Source organism: Phaethon aethereus (assembly GCF_964289735.1).
Source record: "Phaethon aethereus genome assembly, chromosome: 9".
NCBI lineage: Eukaryota > Metazoa > Chordata > Aves > Phaethontiformes > Phaethontidae > Phaethon > Phaethon aethereus.
The window spans coordinates 14,244,212-14,271,007 of record NC_138585.1 but is presented as its reverse complement, the minus strand read 5'-3'; positions in this window follow the sequence as shown (position 1 = coordinate 14,271,007).

Genomic DNA, 26,796 nt, shown 5'->3' with positions numbered 1-26,796 from the left:
TCCAGCCAACTGCCCCGCTGAGCATGGAAGTAGGAGGAGGTTTGGCACTGAATTGCTTAGGCCTCTTCAAGTGCTTCTTCCAGAAGTTTTTGAAGTTAATTTGACTAGGATCCTTTGTCTGTGAAACAATATCTAATTTTTATAGTGGAGCTGGAACACTTGGAGAGAGGGACATAAACATTCAATAAAAATTTTTAGAAAGGCAACTAGTAGAAACAGCTCAGAAAGAGACTATCTGACAAGTTTTTGCATTGTAAGTTTAGCTTAACATAGTTAAATATACTGAAGTATGTAAAGGGGACTGAAAGATTTCATTCTTTCTACACTGTTGACATCTTTCCAAACCCATATTGCATTGACCCGGACAATTTTGAAATAATGTGTTTTCCTTCTTGGAGATCTGTTACGCTTAGTTATTTAGAAAAGGCATTCTTGGTGAACTATGTTCTCTGAATATTTGTAGGCAGTATTTCTTTTTTATAATAAGTTAGTACTGGCTTTGTGTGATCAGTGGTATTTTTTTCAGATGAACCTTTTTTCTTTTTCCTCTCCCGGCAATTTCTACACATTTTATGTCATTTAGATGACCTGTTTTCATGGAGAACAGGATCTCCACCCAGGAATATCCTGGTGCAGTAGTTATGACAGCCTTGAACTGTACGATGAGGGAACCAACTTGAGCCTTGAGCCCAAAATAAGAATTGGGTGCAAATCCTCTCTCAGCTGCGTGGTAACAGCTGATTTAGTACTTGCAAAGGCATTGTTATCTTCTAAGGCATTGTGTCCAAAACAAAATCCATTTGTTAATGCAGTGAAATGTTGGCCAATGAGCTAATGAACTGTTTTGACAAATGATATTTTAAAAAATTATTGTTGGACGAAATTTACCAAGCTAGAACCAAATGAATGATGTAGTTTCAGTTCCTGTGAAAAAGTGGTTTTGGTTTTTTGGGTTTGTTGTTTTTGTGTGTGTCTCTCCCAGCTCTGTTTGGTGTTATAATTTGGTGTTATAATTTGCTGTTACCTAGTGGTTTCTATGGAGTATGTTTGGTATAAACACAAAGAGAGTTCTCTTTTGTGTGTACCAGGGGATTTTAGTGCCCAGCCTCCACCTAAACTCTGAGTGTTAGATCTGGCTTCCTTTGAAGTAATGGAAAGGCTCCGTTGATTACATAAAAAACTGGAGGGAACCTACGGAGTTAATCACTTAGTTCCTTACTTGAATTCAGTCAGAAGGATTTAGTGTTCCAGAACTACTATTCTTTTAATTATTTATTTTTAATAAAATCTAATGCAATTTTGGTTCTTATGCTGAAAAGCGTAACTATCCTTACTAGTAAGGGCAAGTACATGCTGGTTACTTTAGGAGTGAAAAATTAGGAGAATGTAATATCTATGCTGATAGTCACTTAACTTCTGTCATTTAGCAAACATGATGATTTCTTTTAAGCTAATGACTGGGAGTAATTCTGTCTGGTTTGGTTGTTTTTTTGGGGGGGGGGGGGCGGGGTTTGGTCTAATTTCTGCTTGCTTCTTGGATATGCAACCTCTGATTCAGTTCCACAGAGCTCTAAGTATGTTTTGCCAATCTTGGTCTTTTCCAACCCTCATGTTTTTTTTTAAAACAGATTTTTCATCGGATCCAGCAATGTGCAAGGATAACTGGACTCCCAAGTACACCACTTTAATATTAAATAAAACAAACTTTTAGTCCATGACAGGCAAAACCGATAGTTTTTCCTGTATATGTTTAGAATAATGGAGACGTAATAGACCAGATGCTGCTTTTTTTTTCTTACCACCCCCACCACCCACAAGGTTAGAGTGAAATGATAAGCATCAATTCATGAGGGGAAAAATGTGATATGGAAAAAATGTCAGCATTGCCAGCAGTCTCGCTGGTTCCTGGCAACATGGAGATATGAAGGGTGGCAGGTGGGTACGTCTATGTTGACATTGAGCTCTATGTATGTATAACTGGTCAATTTTCTGCTCTAGATTTCATGAAGTTATTCTTGGGACACTTTGTAATGCAATACCCATTTTCAAGGTTGTAAGAGCCTTGGATGAATTGAGTAAATACTTTAAAGGAAAAGAAATTATGTTTACCAGTAACCATCCTGTCCTTTATCAGTATGAACAATAAAAAAAGTCTACAGTGTCTGTTATTTCTCCTTTGTGGGTTCCCTTCTGCACATAAGTAGTTTCTGAGTAATAAAACTAATGAAGCTTGACTTACATTATCACATATGGTATGACATTTATTCTGCTTATGACAGGAGGACGCACCAGAGCTCTGCATATGAAGGCTGATATGCCAAAGTTCTCTTAAGCTCACTGCTCCTCTTGACTGATTGGAAAGTCTGTGGAAAGCCCTGATTCTTGGCTGCTGCACATGAAATAAGTGGCTTTAGGGTCAGCATGTGGCTGCATGATGCCCCTGGGCATTTGCTGTAGAACCTTCTTGTCTGAGACATATGATCCTCTGTCAAATTTGATTTAAGTTGGGCAGCGTGTTCTAAAGTTAGTAGTGGGGTACTGACATGATCACGTAAGAACTGCTTCCTTGGAAGACTGCTCAGAAGGGTGGGTTTTTTATCATCTTTTGCTGCCAAGTTCCTCTTCATGGCAGCCTTGACATACTCTCTGGTCTGCCTGTCTTCATTATAGCATCCTTCTCACTTTCTGGTTTTCAGTTCATGTTTGTTTTAAGGGAAACTGCCATGGAGAAAGACACTTAAGGTGTGGATGTGGTAAAGGGCATGGAAGGGAAAACAGAAGGACCCAAGCACCTCTCTGCCACTGTAATGCACTGATTTTTTTTTTTTTGTGTGTGTGTGTGTGAACATTTTAACTGAGAATTTTCATGGCCTGATAGCTGAAGTCTAATACCTAGTTCTTCTAGCTGGTTGTTACATGAAAATTAATTTTTTTCCCTTTGGCTGCCCCATCTCTAAACAGAACCTGGTCATAATTTTCTTACTTTTGAAACATTCTTTCAGTTCTGCAAACAAGAAATAGGTGTGGAGGTGTTATAGGGTCACTCTCCAAGTGAGAGCAGTTGCAAAGTGACAGAAATACACTTATGGTGAATCCAGCATAGCTTTGGGACTTTTGTATTTTCAACCCTATATCTGTATATTTTTATACTTTCCTGACAGTTTAATGTTTCTCTGTAGTATTGTTCATCCTAATTTTATTTAAATAACAATCTTGATCTGAATCTAATTATGCTATATTTTTTTAGCACACCTGGCAAATGTCTTGTATGGAGATCTGATATACCTCTTGACTGGACCTGAGGACTTTGTCCTAATAATTTGACTTGTTATGCTTTGAATAACTTGTTCCCCTTTGTATATTTGTGTGTTATGGTGAAGTTTGAACAGGCAAAACACAGAATGTCGTTCCTTCTGTAATGCCAGTGAATTTTAGAAACTGAGATGGAGTAACAGACAGAGCCAGAAACAAAAGCAGAGCATGGATTTTCCGATTTCCATCCTCTACCTGCTAAGCCACGTGATAATCATACCATCAGTTGAACTGGTAGAGCTGAAATGAAAACATATTCAATGGCGCCTTATTCTCCAGTTACAATGCAAGTTATAAAACCCAAGCAAAAAATTTTTCCCACTAGGCCAATTTGTATTAATTAAAAGAATAAAAATCCAGAGGAAAAAAAAGAAATGCATATGCTCAATTTGTAGACAAAAAGTAATAAGCTCTGAATCTGCTCCATTTTTACCATTTTAAGATATTTTCTGTTAATGGAAATTCTTTGTTTTGAAAGTGTCTTTTTTTTTTTTTTTTTTCCTTCCCAGGAGATTCAGTTTAACATGGGAAAAATGAAAAAATCCTTTAGATGAAATAGATGATAATTTCAAAAGTGTCTTGTCAAGACAGTCAAAATAAATGGGGATTTACAATCTAGATTTATTATACAGTTGTGGAGGGGGAAACCATCTGTGTTATCTGGTTTAAGCATAAACACAGCAAGCACTTCTAAATACAATTTATATAAGCAATTCTTGGTTTGCTAAACATTGTTGTGGTTTAGTGCCTATACCCAGCAATCATATAGAAAAGTCAAAACATATTGTAAAAATATGTTATAATCTGTAACAAATAGAATGATCTGTTTTCCTTGTTGATTGTTCATGGATGATCCCAGGCTCCAACTGGTTCTCTGTTCATTTGGCTAGTATTAGTATTTCCTCTGTGCAATCAGAATAAGAAAAAAAATACAAACAAAGCAAGTAGGAGACTAACATATAGTTAGTATGGCTGAGTCAAATAGAAATATCTCTCATTGTATACTCCAGAGCCCTTGTTAAACTTCAAACTGCTTTGGATCTGGTCTTAGTGAAAAACTTGAGGTTCCAAAGAGGAATGAATCTTTCATAAAACAGATTTTTATATGGGAAAGCCATGAATTGACTTGCAACCTTTTTTTTATTATTTATTAGCCAAGTAAAGCTGTATAGAGAAACTGCAATGTAAGTAATAAGCAATAAGGATTTACAGGTGCAGGTTTTTTGCTAGTTTGTATGGAAACAGCTTCAGTACCAGCTTATTTCAAAGCAGTTAAATTTTGTTTCTTTATAAAAGCTTCATCTGGTAACCACTTGTCAGAGACGAATATTATAGAAGAATCAAATGGAAATTAAAATTGGGATCAGAATAAGAGACTTATAAGACCTAAATGAAAAAATGAAAAAAAAAAACCAACCCCCAAAAAACCCCCAAAGCCTTAGCTAGAGACATCATCAGTATCTCAATATTTAAGAATAACTGACATTAAAGATTGTACAGGTTCATATTTGGATCCATAGTTGAATTCATTTAAGGGGGAATAACACTGTTGTTCCTTTGTGTCTGTGGAGGCCATGTGACATCTGAACACTTGGCTGTCATGCATTCAGTATTAAAACTTTATAGTCTGATGGGAGCTTTAAATTCTACATGGAAGAAAGTTCCTGTATATGACAAAATTGTTCCAGCACCCTCACTTTCAATGTTGATGCTCTTAAAGAAGAAGAAGAAAATATTCTCTTTTGTGTCTCTTATTCTCTTGACATTTTTATTTACATTTCATATTTCCAAACTCTAGTAGGTGTAGGGAACTCAAGTTCCTGCACAGTGCTGGAGACCTACTTTAAGCATGTTTGCTTTCACAGAGGTAGCTGATTTTTTTAAAATAAAGTCAGATTCAGGAGTTGGAATCAGAACAATGGCATTGTCAATATTTCTAGGTTTTAATCTGAAAGACTTAGAAGCTGGGAAGATGATGTCGAGCTACGCTATTGCTTTGACTAAAGCTGTTACATGACTTACGCCTTACATGCAGTCGGGTGAATAGAGCTTTGTAACAGGGCTGGGATACTGCATTTTGTTTCTAGGTCTGCTACTGACCTGTGAAATATGGGTAAATATTTGAATTTCTTCTTGTCTAGGTGTCTCTACCTGCAGAAATAGTGTTACAATGATTTTTGCATAAAAGAAACGTTCTAGATCAGAAGGTAGAATTCTCATTACTGTTAGTGGTAGAGTAACATCAGTTAGTCTTGTGTAATTTTTTTTCTACAAAGAAAAAAATATTGGATGGTGCTGGAACAATGTCAGTTCTACTAGTCATGATGTGCCACTTGACTGCATGTTTGTATACTAAAATATAAAGGATGTAAACAGGCATACACAGACCACTAACTCCTGTTCTGGCTTCCTATTGCAAGAATGGAGGCAAGAGGGGTGTTTGTTCATTCTGCTCAGGACTGAATAAAATAACAGGCAGTTTACTTGAGAGTCAGAGGTTGACCGCAGCAGTCTGTGGTGTCCTGCCAAAATCCATGCCAAACTGTTGTGAATGAAATCAGCTTTTTCATTTCATTTGTACTCTTGCAAGTAGCTGGGAACATTACAGTAGCCAAGTGGTAAACTCTGGATAAAGTAAGAAATCGGACAGCTTCCAGTTGTTCCAATTTCTGTTTAGTAAGTACTAATGATATAAGACAGCCCACAGCTGAGCTCTTGAAATATCTTGTACAGCACTTTTTTTGTTTGTTTCAGATGCAGTTAACAGTAGAAATGTTCTTGTTTACTTATCTCTAGTACAGTTCTCTTCTAAATGCAGATGCAGGATTGTGGTTGCTGCACTAATGAGCTCCATATTTAAGCCATTTTGGAAATTGAGGATATCGGTGAACTTTGACATACAATATAGAAAGATATGCCTTTGTATAAATACGGCTTGTAAAGTGCAATGCCTTGTCCTTAATGTGGGATAAAATAATATTTCCCATTTTTGTACCTTACATTCTATGGAAAGAAGCCACAAAAGCTACTTACATGAACCTGTATCTCCTTAAGGTATTCTAGAAACAGTTAAAAAAATTAATATTTGGGATGCTACTGGTGCCATTAGGTGGTGAGCTTCTCTAGCACTAGGAGAGAAGCAGAAGGAGCACTTAGCTTTGTGCAGGACATGCTTTTGCAGGGTTGTGGAGGCTGCAGTAACGAAGCCCAGTTGTGTCAGTAACAGGATACAACCAAAGGGTTGAGGGAGAAGGAGGTGGGTGAGACTGAGACTCAGCTTGTGAAAAATTTGATGGGGGAAGTCATGTGCTGTGTGTGTCCTGTAAGTCTAGAAGATGATTCTGAGCCAAAGAAGTTAATGAAGTTAATGCTGGTTTGTATTAGTTGAAAATCTGGCTGATGGCATGCTGACTTTGGATGTGTGCTAATGTCTTTAGCTTTCTCACTTTGCTGTTGGTTGCCTGCTTTGCTATGTGGCCATATTTGTTTAGAATGAGATTCAGCTCTTTTCCACAAAACATCCAGACCTCTGGTTACAAGGAAGAATTTTAGAAGTGTGTACAGGCTTCTGTGAATAGGTAGGAGTATCTTGGGGTCCCAGTTTTACTGGGATTGGTCTTAAACAGACCAACTCCTGGCTCCTAGGAAGCACTCTGATCACAAGCAAAGGGAATAAAAAAATGAATCTGAGCCTGTCCAGGCAATTGGATGGTAAATGTTACTTACCTAGGTTGCTTTTGATGTCTTTGAGCTCCTTGCTAAACTTGTGTCCTTCTGCTCAGTAGGTCTTCTGGGATACCTACTTGGGAACCATGTTCTTCATTGCTGCATCTGCGATACACAAATTATGTATGGCCTGAGCAAACTGCTGAGTCCCCTCAGCCCCCTGCCTACATCAAGTAATGGAGTAGGGGGCCAAAGCCGCCTCTCATGGTTCTCTTACCTTTTGTATTAGTGATATGGAGAAATGTTTGAAAATAGCTGTCAGAGGCAGTATGTTTGCATGGTTGAATTACAGCTGTGGTCCAATATGGCAGGTCCTATTTTATGTAATAGTTACCTTTTTGTATCTGTATGTCATCCTTGCCAGTCTGTGATTTGAGTTACTTTACAGTAGCTGTGGTTAAAATTTACTATTTACTACCGATTCCTTGTTTTGCTGTTCACCTTTGAATATTTTTGTTTTTATAAAAGTTACAACTCTTGATATAGCTAATGGCCCCATTAACCAGCTACTCCTTGGTTTACAGAAAACTTGTGGTAGTAAAGTCCCACAATATTATAATGACCAATGACAACATTTAACATCCATCCGAATACACTATCACAAGTTTCTTTCCCTAGAGAAGTCTGTGCTGTTGCACCTTTTATTTTCTTTTCGTTATTGTTTCCATGGAAAACTAATTCACTGGTATTTATTCTAATGGCACTCTTGTGCTGCTGATGCAGTTTTTCTTTCTATGGCAAGATCTGACTTATTTGGTTCATACTACAGAATAAAACCATCTTATTTTTAAACCTAAGTTTAAATAAGATTGGTATTCATTTGTCCTGGGTTATTTTTAATCTAATTCCCAACTTTCTGAGGATCGCTTCTTGAACTGTTTTTCTGGTATTTGTGGCTAGGATCCCAGGGACTATACAAGAAATAATTTAGCTTAGGGTGCTTTCTTATTTATTAACTGCTTAAACTTTTATGTTGTATTTTTGCAACAGTGTTTATATTAAAATAGTATTGAAATGACTTCTCTAAGATTTAAATCCTTTTCTGCAAGGTGCTGTAAACATGTAGTGGGACAAATGTACTGTGGGACTCCTCAGAAATACACCACACTGCAGAATTTGAGTCTACAGAGACCAGCCAAATAACAGGAGCAATAAAGTATTGCTTCAGTATTATACATGAGGAAATGAAACATAGAAAGAATAAGTGATGTGTGTAAGAATACACAAAGGGCCTAAGAATCTCTGTTATGTATTTTCATCATGAGTTATTATTTAATTGGTTTGCTAAATTTTAATGAAATTTTACTTTTAGAGAAAGGCTGCTGTGGTGTGTTACAGTATTCTTGGAAGTTGGATAACAGAAGCTCAGCAACAGCTTGCCAGTATTTATGAAAATATTGAAACAGTGGTGTTTGGAATTGTGAAAAGCTATTAGTCGCAAGTAAGAAAGTATAAAAAATAATTTGAAAAGGTCTTTGAAAGAGAAGATGGGGGAACGTAAATTCTGATTGGTAATGGAGACAGTGAACATGCTTCCTAGTGATGGGGTAGTTGAGGTAGTTTTGAAAGCAAGCAAGCAGCAAAGCCCAGTCATTTCTGAGCAGGACTGGATTCCCAGGGAAAGGCTGTGTAGAAGAAGCAGCAGCCCAGAATTTTTTAGTGGTTCACAATCACTGTTTTCTTGTTCACAATGTTGTTTCTATAAATTCTGTGCCAAGCCTTATTTCTATGTGTAAACTTGTTTGGATATACTTACACTGTGTGAGTTAATCATTAGCAAGAGATGTATATCTGTAGTGAGAACATGCGAAGAGGCAGCTCTGATGGGTATTGGCAATAGACATTGTTATTTTGGGTTCCAGCTGCTCCATGAGGATGTGACAGACTAAGTTTGAATTGGTGAACTGTTCCTAGAGCTTCAAAGACTCATGGATGTAGCCTAGAGTCTGACCAGGCTCTGCTTGCAAGTGTTGGAAGTGCTGGAATTCCAACACTGCTTACAAATGTTGGAATTTTTAGTGGCTGGATCCCTGAAAATCAGCCTGTTAAGTGTATGAAAGCTGAGACGTTCTGTAAGGGACTATTACAGCAAGAAATGTGATTATTCTCTGAGAATGGGAAACTGAGTTTAGAAATTGATGGAAGAGTTGAGATTTCCTGAATACATTTCTTGCCATAACCTTCTCTGGCTTTCTTCTAGTAGTGCTAAAACCAGAAACTTTAAAATCTGTTAACAAAACCTTGTTTTCTTTTATACAGCCTGTTAGCAGCTGAAAATACATGAAAGATCTGGCACAATCTATTTTAGAATTTGCTGCTGGATACCTCTTGCTTTTAGTAGCCACACCTATTGCAGCGAGGGCCTCTCGCATACATACAGCATTTGATCTAAAAGTACTTGGGAACAAAGGAGAGAGGGGCTAAGGGCTATATTCCAGCATTTCTACTCCATGTGGCTAGTATTGTCATATGCACTTAGGAAGTGTTATCACCTACCATCTGTGTTAGTTTTATGCTGCAGGTGAAGGCAAACACTTTAATACATATAGGTGGAGACTGGGATGAATCTTGCCGAGTTTTAAACTTTTAAGGTGTGAATATTAGAAAAGATGCCAAAAGAATAGTGACTGAGTAAATGAATAGTGAACCTGGGGACCAAAGTTCTAGTCTCAAAAGTAATAATAAAAAAGTTGTTTTGAGTCATACTATCTAAGAAATATCAAGGAAATAACTAAGAAATAAAGTTTATTCAGGGAACTGTAAACCTGGGGGGGGGTGTTGATGGGTGGTTTGGTTTGTGTTTGGGGTTTTGGTTTTTTTTTTGGGAGGTGGTGTTCTTTGAAAGAAGCTTGAGTTAAATATGTGCAGACTGATACTTTATAGGAGGTAAATGTTTGTAGAAATGTTTTGGTTTTCTCTAAGAGAATTCCTAAATGAGTAATTGAAATATAAAATTACTCTTTGGATTTTATGTTGGTTTGAATATATAACTGACAACTCATAAATAGAGATGACCATAGTAAGGATTGATACTGACATCTAAAGGTGGTACTTTTAAGGAGGGATTAATTTGAAATAGAACATGGTTTTGTTTTAGATAAAGATTTGTCAAGGATTGCGTTGACCCCATATTGTAGAAGTTTCCCGCTGGAGCTCTTTGGGTTTCTGCTCAACCTGATGTTTTTTTCAAAATATTCTTGCAAGTTCTGTTTCTATAGTTATGTCTGCTCTTTTCCTTCAAAGTCTCACTGCAACTGAGATCTACATCTATTTGTCCATGAAGGAAAAGAGCAAATTCATCTCCCATGGGTTGAACAAGAGAGTTAATAGTTTCAATACAGGAGTTTACAGAGAAATTTTAAATACTTTATACTTTACTGATCTCCAGAGTCTTTGGAGACTAGGAAACTATTAGTTAGGGACTAAGAAAAGAAGAAATAATGGCAAATTATTAGTTACGATGCTAAGTGGTAGAAAATGTACACAGCACATAAGGAACTGTTTAAAATACGTCAGCAATGAGCAGTTATGGAAAAAAGATTGTCTGGATGGAGAATACTTCTTATTTCCTCGAGGATTAGCTTGGAGGGAATTACTTCCGTTCTGGGTTTTTTTGTTGTTATTAATGACTTTGGCATAAACAATGGGATTATGCTGATGAAATCTATTGACGACAAAAATTTAGGAGGGACCCTGCAGACAGTTATTTTATTCTACAAACAGGACAGTGTTGGAGACCAAAGTAATAGAAAGATCAATAAAACAAACCCCAGGGCTGGGCACCTGGGAATCAAAGCATCTCTTCCAGAGGCTCACAGCTGGAAGCAGTCACAGAGGAAGAGGATCTGGGTGCATTGGTTGCATACTCCTCTTACACAGGAAGAGTACTGAGCCATCAGTGTGACATGGCCGGGGAAAAATGAAATGTGTATCCAATGAAGAGCTCCCAAAGGGCAAGTACTGATACTCATGTTCAGGCACTCAAGAGACCTCTCTGGGTACGTTGTGAGAAATGCTAATCATTCATAATCAAAAGATGTGGATCTAAACTGGAATGTCCAGCCAGGATCATCGGAGGAATGGAGAACTCCCTGTACAAGAGGAGATGAAAAACATGATTTATTCAATGTCAAAAAAGAAAAACTAAAGAGATTATTGTGGCTGTTTATATCGGGAAGGAGAAGAGGGTTTTTTAACATACTTAACCTAATATTGTCCAAATGGTACCAAATAGCCGTGCATATATTTACAACTAGTTATATATTTTTTTTTTTAATTTTCCATTTACAACAACTTGAAAGTTTTGGAATTGCCTAGCTACTTCAGTACTTTTTGTTTTTAAAAACAGGAGAAATTGAAATGTGTTTGTCAATATTATATGTAATCACTTTCCCTTCAGATAGTGCATGGAGTAAAGTTGTACTTTTGAGACCACAAGACTAACGAATTTCTAGGTCTAATCCCAAGTGCACGGTAGGCAGTGGGTCAGTGCTTTTGAAGCAGTGGTTGCTTGAACACATTCTGTAGGTTGAGGCTGAAGCTCCAGATTGGTGGCCTGAGACAACTCGTTTACCTGATCCTTAGCAATGCAGTATAAAGTGATATGGGGAGGAAAAAGTAACTTATTCATCTATACTGTAATAAGCCTTTAAAAGTATTTGGGCTAATACTTCATTGTGATAGATGTAATTTTTGGTTTTGATCCCTGAGAAGTTCCTCACCTCCACTGTTTTGCTCCTTTTATGTGACATTCAAACCAATTGCAGATTCTCTGATCTAGCTGCCTCTGTGGACTCAACTGCTGTATTGAAACCCTGTATTGCTGTGGTTATGATTTTCTTTTTAAGCTTCAGTAGTATATGTAGAGAAACTAATGCCTTAGTTCAGTATGGTTTGACAAAAACAATTCCCCCTTCAGAACATGCCAATTGTGGTCAGCTCTCCTGATATTTTTGGCACATTACCATCCAGGTTTGAATGACTATGAGGACTAAGGTTTGGGACAGAAAGGAAAACAAAATGTAAAATCAGATTTTAAACCAGGGCATTTTCTGTCCTTCGTTTTCCATGAATTCACTGCTAACCAGTCTTCACTAGCTTGTGAAATTCAAAACACTTTAAAAATCCAGAGGAGGGAACAGACAGTACTCTCTGCATCACCTTACATGGGTTGTTCACAGGGTCTGTATGCAGGCCTCCAATATAGAAGAATTTTCTTTAATAACAGAATGTGACACAGAATGTATATGTAGAATTTTAAAATGAGTTTTTAATCACAAAACTGATCAGCAGAGTACTTAACACATTTTGAGGATTGTTTAATTTTTCCTTTGACGTGTTAAGACCACTTTCTGTTTGGGAAACCATACAGTGAAAGTCCCAAGGCAATACCACTTGACTTAACTTGCAGTTATAGTTCAGGAAGGATCTGCAGCCCAACAAGTATGTTACAAGAAACTGAATTTTGAAAAAAACCCAATTAATTTGGTACTTTAGCTATTCAGGTGCAGGCAAATTACAGCCAGAAAGAACTGACATTTGCTATATATGTTATATGCCCAGCTTTATTGTTTAGTCAAGAGTCAGAGGTGGTCCTGTGGTCCTGCCTGGCTCTGACTCTTCTTGGCAGCCTGTGTATCTCAAACCTGAGTCTTGGAGTTTGGAACCATTGCATCCAGCTCAGAGGGGCACTCGGCCTTTCCCTTCCCAGCCTCTCCCATGAGCAAACAATCCCCTCCAAACTGTGTAGCCATAACAGTGATATGTGTTTTAATCCTTTGGAATCTCATTGTTGGAACGATGCTTATGCCTTTTAGTTGAATGGGAGTCTTACTGGCTTTGAAAGACTTTGGACTGGAGCTGTAAAGTTAAAGTTGTTGTCACATGAACAACTATGTTCATTATGTCGTCAAGGTACTTAATTTGATGGTTTCATTTTTCCTATGATTACTTCTCTTCTAACTTGCAGACAGGCAAGACAGCAGCCTTCTCTTTGTCAGGTGAGGACTTGCAAGTTTGATACTGAGGGTTGCATAGAGTAAAAAAATTTAGTTAAACTTAAAGGTAAGATGATGTTCTGTTGTCTGTGCTGTGGACAGCATCATCGGCTAGCAAAGAGAGTTACTTAAATAACTGCACTGTCAAGGTGTTATTCTGGTGCAGATCAGAAGTATCTTTACTGATATCAAATGGATTTTATAACCGTTAAAACTTGCACAGGAAATTCAGCCTCAAAACCAACAACATCATGTTCTGTTCCTGGTACATAGTACTGGTCCCTGCGCGGATCAGTGATGCATTGCAAACTAAGACGGAAAGGTTATTATATTCTGATTCTTAGATTTCAGATATGACCCTTGATGGGTTTTTCAGTTTCCTCATCTTTGGCATTACTATGATCCCAGATTTCTATGTAATTTGATCAGGATTAATCTTTAACATATGTGCCATTCTTCTTTTCCCATAGTTAAAATAACAGATGTTAAGATGATAAGCCCTATTTCTTTTCTATGCAGCGTTATTTTACTGTATTGTTGGAAACTACGAATGTCGCGAAGATTTAATTTTTATGGTAATGGATCTGGGACAAGAATAATTATATCTTAATTACCATTTACAATTAGGTTAATCTTTTTGAAATTAGAAAACCATATATAGTTGCTTGCTGTATGTATCAACATACGAATGGAGCATGCTGTATACTGAACGCATGTAACTCCCGTGTCCCTACAAAAGGCATGCAAAGCAGAAAAACAATCTCCTCTTCTGTTTGAAAAAAATAGTTCTGTCTGCTGTACTATTATTTCCTCTTAGAAGCATCCTCAATTTTGTTGGATGACACACTGATGGGACAGCAGAGCTGACTGCCCGTTCCACACTCATTTTCATTCACCCTATGCCCAGTTGAGTGGCACAGAAACGAAGGTGAATTATTAGACAGAATTTCACAGCTTTTATCTCCATGGGGGTGTTTTTTTGTAGGCCAGCAATGCTGCCAAATTAGTGTCATGTGCCTAAATAGTGAGGTAAATGCCAACAGTAGGCAGATACTTCTCAACACAAAACACCGGTAGGGAAAGTTCAGTCTGAAGTTTATTTAAAAATCGAAGAGGTTCTTGTTATCAATGTACATGTTAAGACATATATTTTTCTCACAACTTAGTAGTATATATGTTACTGACTCTTGAAGATTAATCACTTTGAGTATAATAGACTTGTTTTGCTAAGACTGGATCTTCAGCTGGTCTGAATTATCACAGCCCTGTTGCTCTTAAGTTCTTCCCACTTCTATGAAATGTTGAGTATTTCGCTATTCCTAGCTGCTTCTTTTTTGGAGGCTTCACCAAAAAACTCCTTTTTAGGAATAATAAGTATAATAGTATAATAGTAAATAAAGTAATTTAATCCTTATCGCAATACAGATTTTTTTTTTTCCCCTAAAAAGGATTAAATTACTTTATCTTTTTTCGTAAATATACAGTATAACAAGTTGTAATGTCACACTGAATGGAGCACTTCTGGTTTGTATTTGCCCTTTATCTCATTATAATGATGCCAGAGGTCCAATGTAAATATCCTTCTGTTCTGTCCAGCAACCCATACTTTAATTTACTGTAATCAGAAAATAATAACTTCTGTAAAACAGCCTGTCAGGGAGAAATAATAGGGCTGTTAGGCATTTGGCAAAATGCCATTGCATACTGCTGAGATACAATATTCTAGTTTTGCAGGACATTTGTCAAGCCTCTTGGTTGCTGTAATGTGCTGGGAAGATCTTCCTATCATCTGATAGCACCTGACAGAAGACTGTGGACAGCCAACTCTTCACAATTTAATGAGCAAACTTGGAGCAGTAATCCCATCAGGAAGGGCATGTAGCATAGCTCTGATTACCATGTTTGCAACCAGTGCCGCACTTAATGTTTTCATACAGTCCCTTTTTTTTTTTCCCTCCTGAGAAATTATTTCTCATGGCATTAACTGTGAATCAAATAGACTCTGTGCAGAAATAACTTTAAAACATATCTGGATCTTTCAGTTATTTTTTATATATAAACAGTATAATATTTTTCCGAGCAGGATTTTACTACTTTATTTGCACTACCTGAAGAAGCACCAAAATAGTCTTTAAAGTGGTTGTTGGAAGAAGGTATGGACTACTTTTATCCATACTGTAGTGACTGGCAGCGATTCAGTTTGGTGCAGTCAGAACATTTCTAGCACATCCAATATATGGACATGTGTAAATGAGTGTGGTTTTGGGTTTTTTTGGTTTGTTTTTTTTTTTCAAAAGACAGTTCAAAATCGGTTTTGTAAACCTCTCTTTCAGGGAAAAACTGTTTGAATTGCAATCTTTTCCAAATGGAACAAGCTTTTACATTTGGGGAGAAATTTAAAAGAGGACACATGTTTTTTGACTTAGGAGGAAAATATGCTTCGTAGTATGTATAATGTTGAGAGTTCTGTGAATAAAATTGAGATCTGTGGTATCAGCCATGTTTTGTTGTTGTTGTTTGGTTGCGTTCTTTTTAATTGCTTAAAAGTACATCCATGAATAGATTCAAAGTGCTGTCATGAAACATGTGAATCCCAAATGAATGCTAAGTTGTTCTATGCAGAATCGAGCCAGGATAATTCCTGGAACAGTGGGAGCCCTTTGCGTAGCTGATAGCTGGGAGGACATTGCTGACTGTCAGCTCTCTTTCTCACCAAGATCTTTTATTTTCCAAAGTCACTCTGGATCATCACTTGAAGTGAATCAGCATTGCTACACCTGATCATAAAATTAATATTTTATATTAGACATAGAAGAGTAGAAATCTGTGATTTTCCCAGCCCACCCCCATCCCCCAAGGGAAGTCAAGATTTTCATCTGATTTCAAAATTTGGATAGTTTGTACCTCGGTTGCATACCCTAGTGCTGTTGAAGATCTGCCCTGTGGAGTGGGCTCTCGGGAGGTGTTGCTTTTTCTGCTCGTGGCAGGAGATCCTGTGCTGAGAACAGCACAGTGTGAGCTCTCTAACCTTAAGGCACTGAACTCAGTCCTTGTCTACTTGCTTAAAGGAGTCCAATATTGGTTGCAGAAATGTAAACTGTTTGTACTTGGTGCTGTTATTTTGGATATCAGCATTGACTGATTTCCAGAATTTGATCAAAGAGCTGTAATTGCTCTTAGGTTGGATGTTATGTTTCGGCACGCTGGACAATTAGTGTATGAAGAAAACTGAATTCTTATGTGCTTGAATAGCAGTTTTGGGAGTTGCATGTGGTAGAGCTTAACACAAATTTTGAGGATTGTAACAGATGTGAAAGAAAGCCAAAGTGATCAGCATATGAACGCTTACTTGGGGTAAAATCTAGGTCTTGCAGTTCCTCTTGGGAAAAGCAAGCTGGACCACAGGATGACTCCCATGGTTCTTGCAGCTTCTTTTACTGCGTGGAATTACATGTATCTCTCTTGTTGTCATTGGCTTGTTTGGCTTTAGAGCGATGATATTAACATACCCCCACCACCCCTCAGTCTCTTTTCTTTACTAAAAGTTAAGTAATTGGCTTTGTAATATTGTAAGAGCAGTTGTTCCCACAAAGTTTTCATTCTCTTCCAGCTCTGGTGTGTCTCACTGTAGTATGAGATTGATGTGTATGTGATACAACTGTAGAGATGCTTGTTAGTTAAGTTAGTCCCCAGTGGTAAGGGCAGTGTTAGTCGGGGAACTGATTCTGTCTGATCAAGTTAGAAAATTTAACTCTGAGGAAAATGTGAAAGATATGTTGAAAAGCTTGGCAGGGCTGTTGCCGATGTGTTGGTTTTCTAGAAACTCATCTTGCCCTTAGTATTAATTTAAGAGCATTTGAATGAATTTTCTATCTATAAATTATTTCATTAACAGAAAGTTTTTCCTGTTTGTGTGTACTAATGTAAAACTCGGAATTCAGGATTTTCCTTGTAGTAGTTCCAGAATTCATTCAACAAGGGAAGATAGATACTGTTGAATTTGCCAATCAGATAAAGTAATGCATTTTCCAGTTTACATATATAAGAAATTAATTAGTTGGAGTTATTTTTCAGAGCTTTTCATTGAAGAAGTTCATGATTATTTGAATTATTGCTGGAATTTTTCAACCTAGTTATTAGAATTTCACTATCTGCTTGTGGACTGGTTTGAATTAAAAAAAAAAAATTGTGGGGAAAAGGGTTGTAAAGTGTCCATTCAGATTTACTTACCGTAATAATTTCCTCCTGCAGAGTGACCTTATAAACAATAACTGCAATGTTTATCTCATTAAACTGGTGAAGTATGAATACATACTGGCTGTAGCGTAGCGTATATTATGCATTACATTAATGCATGTTATTTTAAAATTATTCATAATTTTAAAACAAGGACAATCTATTTCAGATGCAGACGCATTATTTCTTAGCTTTTCAATCTGTAGATCATAATGGTCTGTAAATGCAATCGGTTTTACATTTTTTGATCCTTTGTAAATTTTCAGTCTTTAGAAGTAAACCAGAGCTTTCTGGACCTGTTACCTACAGAAAAACTAAGTATATTTACATCTTACTCTCTTAAATGTCTCTAGTTTTCTTTTGATTTGATTCCCACCTCCCCCAGCAGACTTTCTTTGATGCCTGATTATCATCCTAATATCCCTCATGGTAGCATTTTGAAGTTTTACTTCACAGCGTAGCAAAAGAGGAACACTTTTCCAGGACCATAGTGCTGTTTCCTTTGTATTTTGTTATCCATATTTTTCTCTTATATTTGGTACCCTTTGTAATTTTTGCTTCTTGATGAGCCCTTTCTTGCCTTTGTTTTTTCCTTGTATTTGGAGTCCACTTAATTCATTCCTGGTGTGAATTTTGACCATGTCCAACATGTACTGGTCCAGTACTGAAGCAGGAGTAATGACGGACTTCCCTGGCTTCTGCCTTTGAGGCATTCTTGCATGGACCGGCTTTGGTCATGGAGTGCAGGTCCCATTTTCTCCATAAAGACAAGGCAGCTCCTGCAGCACGAAGCCTCCTCCCTTTTGGCAAACCTCACACATACGAATGTAACCTCGCAATGTCAGGCCCCAGAGGTTTTGAAAAAAGAGGGCTTAAATGTTCTAGAAAAATATGGGGAAGGATTGAAATGACTGCTGCTACTTCATCTGTCCTGATTAATTTTTCAACCAGTAATCAGTTTTCAACGAGGTATCAGTTTGAAGAGTTCTGGTTTGCTTTTGTTTTGATTTTAAGTCTCCTGGACTAAGTCACCCAACACCAAGGAGACAATGGAACATTTGGCAATTGGTAAACAAACAAACAAAAAAAGACTAATTGTCTAAGTAGTACACCTGGTTTAAAAAAAAAAAAAAAAAATCTGTTATGTCCTCAGCAGGCCGTTCACTTTAGGAATGTTATATGTGAAAGTGGGAAGCTTTTCAGGAATGTCTAGTGGTAAATAGGAGCCCTATGTGTGCACTCAAACAACAATAGTATGTAGAAATTACATGTTTCCCTAGCAGCTGATCGAGATAGGCACCCTTTGCAATAATGAATCGGTTGATATTCTCCTAAAGCATTATCGTTTTGATGCCTCTCTCACTTCGTTGATGTGAAAAAGCAAAGATTTTAAATCTGTATCAGTTTTCAAGCTGCTGTGTAAATCTCTCTGTCCTGATTTTTATCTCGTACTTTCCTCGGATTGCTTTCTGTTCTTGGTTCAGATTGCTTTCAGTGATGACAAACTTCCATTTCATTTTTCTTCACATGTGTTACTTCTAATTTTGTCGCTGTTTAATGAATCAAAATCTGCCTCACTCTTAACAGATATATTTTTTTTCCGATGACTTATTTTCCCTGGTATTTTGCTTTTGTAGTGCTGCTGCTCCACCATGACGTATTTACTGGAGTTATTGGAATAACATTATTTCCATGGTTAGAGATACCTTCTACTTGCTAAGTTACAAAGCCTTACTTATGCAAGCAGCTTTCTCATTTGACTCATAAATCCCAGTCAACTGTGAAAAGTTTAGTAACCTTTGGTATACAAGGGAAGCTTTATGGTCCAGTAAAAGCTCTGAACATGACATCTCTCTGAAGTATTAATAGATGCTATGGTGCTTGGAAGGTGGCAAAATGGTCAACTATGCTCTTTTGTAAGTGCAATTGGAGTAAGTGCTAGTTTTGGGAATGTGCGATGTATTTAACTGAAAAATTATTTTTTGTGTATTGAGCTGTTTGTATTCTACTGCATCTAAATCTAGCCTTTATAATAAAGTCAGATTTTTGAAAGTATATGTGAAATGTAAAATCCACTTGAAAACTTGTATTTCATCTGAAGACCAACCCTCACTGGTGTTGAAAGAAAGATTCTCAGATGTGGGTTCATTTTCTTATATGAGTACTTTTGCTAACACAAGCAAGCCCTTTCAGTTTGGATATTAATGTTCTTGTTCAAATGAAATATCTCTTATTTTATCTATTTTGTTTTATTTTCTCATAATCCTATAAATAATGTCTTGTTTTTCATGTTTAGCTATAGTCTATGCGATATGTACAAGTGAGAGACCTACGGTCCCTGCTATTATGATGCCAAAGGCGACATACATATTCTTCCTGGGTGCTTTAATATAATGGTATTGATAATTAATTCTGAGAGGATCTGAACTGAAGGACCTTTGCCAAAATACTTAATGTGTCTTTCTTCATGGAAGTAAAACCTCAAATAAAAGTTAATGGCAGATTTTGATAACACTAAGACACATCAGCCAAGTTTTTTATCCTCTATAAATTACCAAATGTTAAAAGTCTTTTGTAACTAAACAAAAATATTTGTAAAAGTATAATCTTTAGTGTTTTCTGGGACTGGGAGTGAAGATGACCATCACTTCCAAACACAAGTGGGTGATAAAAACCCCACAATTAGAACTGTGGTGTCTTAATTAAGAAGTTAAATATGCATTTGTGCCATCCAGCTAAAGTAAGATGCTCTCCAGTTTCAGTTATTTATCTTTGAAAGATTCGAAACCTCCAAATTTTCTTGCACCTCTATGGTTGCCTTGGCTGCTTTTAAACTGAAATGGGAGGTGCTGTGGTTTTGTGTGACAGGATATTAATCTGTGTGTGTTAAATGAGGTGAGAACATGAGATTGGATGATAGGAAAGGAGCAACCTTGGGTAAGGCTCTTCTAAGTGTGGGGCCCTGCTGAGAGTTGCACGGGTTTTGCGATCTGGTCACTGCCTCTGCTCCAGAAGAACCCCTGGCACCTTCCCCTCGCAAGCTGAGTCGTGAATTGGGGAAATGCTGAAATTCTCTGCTGCCAGCTCGTGGCAGGTGGGTATGAGGCGGTGACTGAGTGAGCGAGAACACTGTGTGTTCAGAGGCTTCAAGTATCTTTGATCTGATAGAAGATAAAGGCAAAAGTCCACCTGTTCTTTGTGAGTCTTCAGCTTTTTGGCTGTTCTGCAGTTCTGTGTGAACGGACAGCTTGCAACAGGAGTAGCTGGCCAGTGTGCAAGACAGAGCAGGATATGCCTATGGGGACTGGCCAGATAACATCTGTTGGCACTTCCAGGTGGTGATGGGCTCTTTCAGTCTGGTCTATGAATCTGAGAGCACATGAGGAAAAACAGTCACGTTACTTATTATATTGAGGAAAGGGGGAGAAAAAGAATACTTTCTCTGCTGCGCTGCACATATTGCTGGCAACTTCGCTTTTAGCAGAGAAGTGGGAAATACATAAATAAGTACAGAAGTCATAAACCCACCTTTTGAAGAACACTAACCAGCCCAAGGATCTTATGATCTTCTGCATAATTACTGCAAGTTTTGGGGCAAAACTGGGTTTGAATTCCCCAGGCGAAAATCCTCTTTACCCACTCTCTCAATAAAACCTATGGGAAAGATGGCAAGGTTCAACTGGAATTTTTTTTTTGTTTTCCTAGGGATAGTTTTAGTTTTTTCCTGGTGACAGTGTAAGAGATGACATGGTTCATGTTTTCTGATCTTATTCAAAGGATTTGGGATTGAATATGTAATTAGTGTTGAACTACATAATTTCTTAGGAACAATGAAACTAAAATCTAGATCTGACTATGGCACCAATAAATGCCTGCTACATGTGTTTTTATTTTGCTACTTGAGTGACTGATCCTGCTCTAAAAAACACTGAGAAGATGCCTCAGTGAAAGGAAACATCTTTGCTTTGAGCACTAAAACAATACTGGAAAAGGTTTTGCTCAGATTTTTGTAGGTTTTTTTTAAAAGGTAATTTATGAACCTCACTGGATGAAAAAATTGGCTGGATTAATCTGAAAGGACTTTGTTATGAGATTTCTAGTCCTTCCTGGTGTGAAACAGGAATGAAATGCTATGAACAATATGTGTATTCCATCCCACATATTTGTGTTAGCTGCAAGTCAAAAGTTTGTGCATGGCACTTGCATCCTTGGTTAAGGAGGGATTAATATAGTAGTTCTGTAGTCCTTGGCCTATAAAAGTGTAATCTTAGTTTAAAAAAAAGGGAGGGAGGCAGGAGCGGGGAGACTGTTTTGTCACATTAGCTGTGACCACGTCCACTTCTTTCTGGCCTGCAAATAATCCCCTTTTCCTCCTCCCTCTGTTGGTTCTGTCTCCAAGGCATGCTCATGGAGCCAAGATCCATATTTCACATGGAAAATGAAACACCATGTGGACCTGATCTGTAGCTACCCTTGCCCCATTTCTTAATCATAAGTTTTAATAATGTGTGTGACAGTGATATTTTTGAAACTGATTGCCTCCTTGCCCTGTGTCCATTTATGTGAAGTTAGCTTTACTAAGAAATTGTCTGAGCAATACGTAGTTTGAACACCAACTTATTTGTGATTTGGGGTTTTTTGTGCCATTCATTACATTCAAAAATGTTCAGTGATACATGTGTCCAATGAAGGATAAAAGGTGTATTAAAACTGCAAGGACTTAACAGATCATTGCGTATGCAAATTGCTGAGAAGAGATTAAGTGTTCTTGCTGACTTGAGGGTCAGCATTCAATAGGGGGAAAAAAAGAGAAATTTTTTGTATCTTAACTGGTTGATGCACACACTTTGAAATGATTTGTCCATTTCCCTCTAAAACCACACTACTGAATGTATAAGGACACCCTTTTTTATTGTGGTTTGGTCCATCTACAGAATCAGGAATTAAGCATGCCAATAGAAAATTCTGCGTAGTTGCAGATTGCATGTTAACCTTGTGCTAACTGATTCACAGGTATGGTGGATTGATGTAGGAACCTGTTGAGCCCTTTAAAGTAAAAGAAAAGGACAAAAAATTCTCATTCCCTTTCTTCCTTTCGATTTATAAATCAAAACTCTTTGCAAAGAAACATTACATGAACGTTTATAGCGACTTACCAGAGTAAGTGTAATGTAACTTAGGAAGCTTTTTGTAGACTTGCTATTGTGACAGAATGAAGTTCATCTTAATGTCTGCATCTGATAGATACGTTTTTATTAAATGTGCTTCGCAGAACCGGAGATGCATCTGTATACAGGGGCACATACAACCTCTCAAATACTACCTTTTCTTAACTCTGTTCACTGAAAACAATGGATGTAAGTGTTGAGTAGGTCTTAGGATTATTGTATCCAATAACTGAAGTGAAAAACTTTGTTAAGTAGATGATGCTATGTTATAGCCATTCTTTGCTGGACCCATGCACGTACACGCTGCCAGAACAGCCCCACCACACCCGTAATAGTCCTTAGAAAAATAAAGGAGTTTCTTAGCCATTTGTTTTTATTATGTTCTTGTAGGCTTTCACAACAGCCAGATGGCTGAGCTTTGTAGACGATAAATCATCTTGCAGATGTGCACTCCCCAAATAAATAAGAAAAAGAATGATTAACTTAAAAATATTTGTTGTGAAGGGCTTACATTGTTTAAAAAATTAAATGGTGGCGCGTATATATGTACACAGCACTGCTCCATTTCAGCTGCTTATATGCATCATTCAACGTGGTTTTGCTCCACATTTTTAATACCAACCACAGCTTTCTTTTTCTGCTCTAGCAAATTTCAGAAGGTTTTCATCTGTGGAATACCTGAAAAGTAAAAAGACAAAACTTGTTTATTAGTGGGGTAAGGGAAGGAAGCTTATGGGAAGGAGGGGTCTGGTCTATTATGCACATATCTTTATGAATCTATCAAAATGAAAGTAGTAAATAAAAGTACTATATTTGAGTCCTTTGAAATAACTCATTAGGGATTTAGATAGTTGTGTAGAAGGGAAGAAGGAATTTCTCTGTTAAGAATGGATTCCTGGAAGCTGGTTTCCTTTGGAAAAAAGTTTATACCATTGTGGGTAAACCTTTTTTTTTAAAACAAATGAGGTAAACTGTATATTGATGCTTGTAAAACCATTGCAGGAAATTTTACTAGCTGTGAATTATTGCCTCACTTCATAGTACGATTAACGCTTCTAACTGTGGACTAATTAAAATGCCAATCAGCTCTGAAAAGAAGCAAAGTAGCATCTTTATTTGATTTGCCAGTGTGAAGGCTAAATGATGGAGTGCATCAGACACCCAAGGCTTTGCACAACTGGAGTGTGCAGCCTCCCCACAACTTCACACAGATGCTCGTAGTTGGAGGATGGCCCATCACTGATGGGTTGGTACGTGCTGAGCTGTATCTTGCACTAAAGAAAACAAGATTGGGGGTTAGGGGAGCTGTATAAGGATCTGTACTGGCTTAGAAAGCTTTAGGCATGTGTTTTGTGCATGAAGGTGTGTACTATCCCTTGGCAGAGTAAAATATCGCTAGTATTTTCACACTGGGCCCCAGCTGTAGAAGTTTGAAAATACTGGGAAGAAAAGGTCATAAATGAAATAAACCTTTTTGTTTGTTTTAGTGAATAACATTTCAGTTGTGTTGTGAATACAAGGTTCTGTTACTTCAGACAGAAAAGAATATTTTGGTAACTTCATGACAGTAGATTGACAAAATGAGTTCCTGATATTTTTTCATCTTTTTGAAAATGATTACTAGTCAAGCTGTTTGCTCTTGTTAAAGATTTTTATAAGGTCATATATTGTGATACTATCTGTCCATTCCTTGTTTTCACTGATCATGTAAATGAAAAGATAGGCGTGCTGGCGTCTCTGGTTGAAGCCCCGTTGACTTCAGTGGGAGCCGCCCTGGGCCCCAGCCGTTCACAAGGTTTTTAAAGCCAGATGCTGGGCAGATTTTATTGGTGTTGAGAGATGCAATGTTCTTTGTTATTCTTAGCCTCTGACCGTTGCTAAAGCCGAATATTGCCCACAGTAATCTGTTGTTTATCTTTTGAGTTGTGGAGTCTTCTATGCCTCTAGGGTACCAGGCAATGACTGGTGAATTTATGGGACTTTTGTCTTTGTGTGAATTTCCCATTCTGGTCTTGAGGACTGTTTTGAGATTGCCTGTCTGCACATATTAGACTTTCATTCTGTAGTGTGATGTACCTACAGTCTTATAAAAACTAATTTATAACACAAAGAAGAATTTTAGTCTTGAGCAAGTCTTTTTCTTGTTAAAAGCGTGTCTTGCATCTTACGGCACTGTTATAATTCAGAATAAGTAATTAGGTTACCCTTTTTTTCATTATTTCCTTTAGGTCTAGAGCTGAGCTCATCACATGCAGTAATACTTCTATGTAATTGACTGACAGCATAATTAATTTTTAATACATTTTGTATTAAAAAAAGCACTAGATATTACCAGAGACTGAAAGAAATTGCATCTGCCATGGTAAATGTTTTCCCTCTGTACTATTACTGTGGTTTCCATTAGGGTGACACTGTTCCATTTAATGCTAACAAAATATTGTAGTTTCTTAGTATTATGCTGCAAACAGGACCCTCTTGGATGAACAAGAATGCAAATTTTGTAGAGTTGGGACTTGCCCTTTTCCTAGTAGAGATGCATAGCACTGAACTGTTCCTCCTGAAGTTTGTTGTGTATGCAGCTATGAATGAATGTCTTTCAAATGGGTACTTGATACAGGAAAAGTAGTAAGCTAGATTGCATTATGTTCTCTTAATTGGATTGGATAAAAATGAACATGACTTGGCAGAAAATCTGCCTTCTTGAAAGAAGGATATCCATCAGTTACGTGATTCATCCACCCTCCTCCACAAATGCCAAGGAGACACATCTTTCAGTGTCCTCATCTTAAAGTTATACAAGTCACTGCGATCGGCTGTCATTAATCTTATAACTTGCTTTCTTTTGAAATAATATTTATGACTTGAAAAACAAAATAACAAATTCCATATGCCTATCTATTTCATACTTCCAAATGCCAGCATAGTGGTCTAGTATAAGAAGTTGGTTGTCTGTGTAAAATGTGACCAGTTTACGGCATTATTATTTGATGCACTTAATTTCGTAAGTGCATCGAAATGGTCGTATGGAATCAGCCCACTGTCTGTCTAGTGCAGATGTGCTGCCTCTGTGGCCAGGCAAGGAGGCTTTGTAAAAGAAAGAGCGAGCATGGCTGGTGTATGGTGACTGCCAGCTTCTGGCTGTCCAGTTTCCATGCTTCGTTGTCAAATCGAGCAATGAAACTGTTCACTCTCAATGTGCAGCTCAGGGTACCACTTAAAAATTTGCCATCAGTAACAGAGTTGTATAATTTCAACTGATTTTTATCTGAGAAAAATATGAGCAAAACGTGATCTGGATAAATAATGACTGCATGTAATCAGATATAAACATTAATGAACAATCTGCACTTTTATTTATTATTGTTATTATTAAGTCAGGTAGAAATTTGTACAGGACTAGCTGCATAAGTTGAGCATGCTTGGTATTTAAATAGCCCTTGTTGGTCCTATTAATGTTAAATAGTCCTTGTTTCAAAATTTATGTGGTTGCCACTGACTCTGGGAAGACTGCATCTCTGTGCCAAGGTTGTAATTCAGACTTATCCAATACTTAAATGAATTAAGCGAGGCGAATGAAAATAGTATCACAGGAAAAATTAAGAATCATATTTCAATCTGAATTTCAAGAATGTTTTTTTTAAAAAAATTCTGTGTTTAATATTAATAAGATTGAAGCTTTGAGTGTTTGACATGTGGAAGCCTATTTCAATATTTTTCTTTATTTAGCTCTTAAAATGTATAATTTTGCCACTGTGAGCAAGTGGAATGATGGAAATCTCTGTTTTTATTTGTAATTATTAATGTACTTTGGGTTTATGTTTCATATTATTTTTTATTATAAAGTACACTCAGATATGTCAGGAATTACTGGACTCTGCTGTGCTAGAAAAATGGAGAGAGGTGTGCTATTTGGACGTAGGTGAAGTGGTTATTTAATTGCACTGTGATAATAGATGGTTACTATAGCTTGTAGCTATATGCAACAGCACTGGATTCTGCAACGACATAGACAATTTTATCCAGTTTAGCTTCAGCTTTCATGTGACACAAGGGAAGAATAAACATCCCGAGTTTAAATTGCGTTAGAAGGCAGAGTGAATTGTGAACCGATACTTTTCTGCAAGGGGCTTAGCTGACATAGTAAGCAATTACGTTTCATGATTATTACAGTAAATCTCATGGAAGATGATATGTTAGGTGGGGTACAACTGGTTGTGTGGCCTTTACTCTTTTTTGGTGCAAATACAAAATTATTTCCAGGAAATGGGATTTGAGTAGTTAACAAATACTAGAATACTGCGTCTGTTTCTGGGGTCAACATCTTCAAAAGATATGAAGAACTGGACAATGTCTGCAGA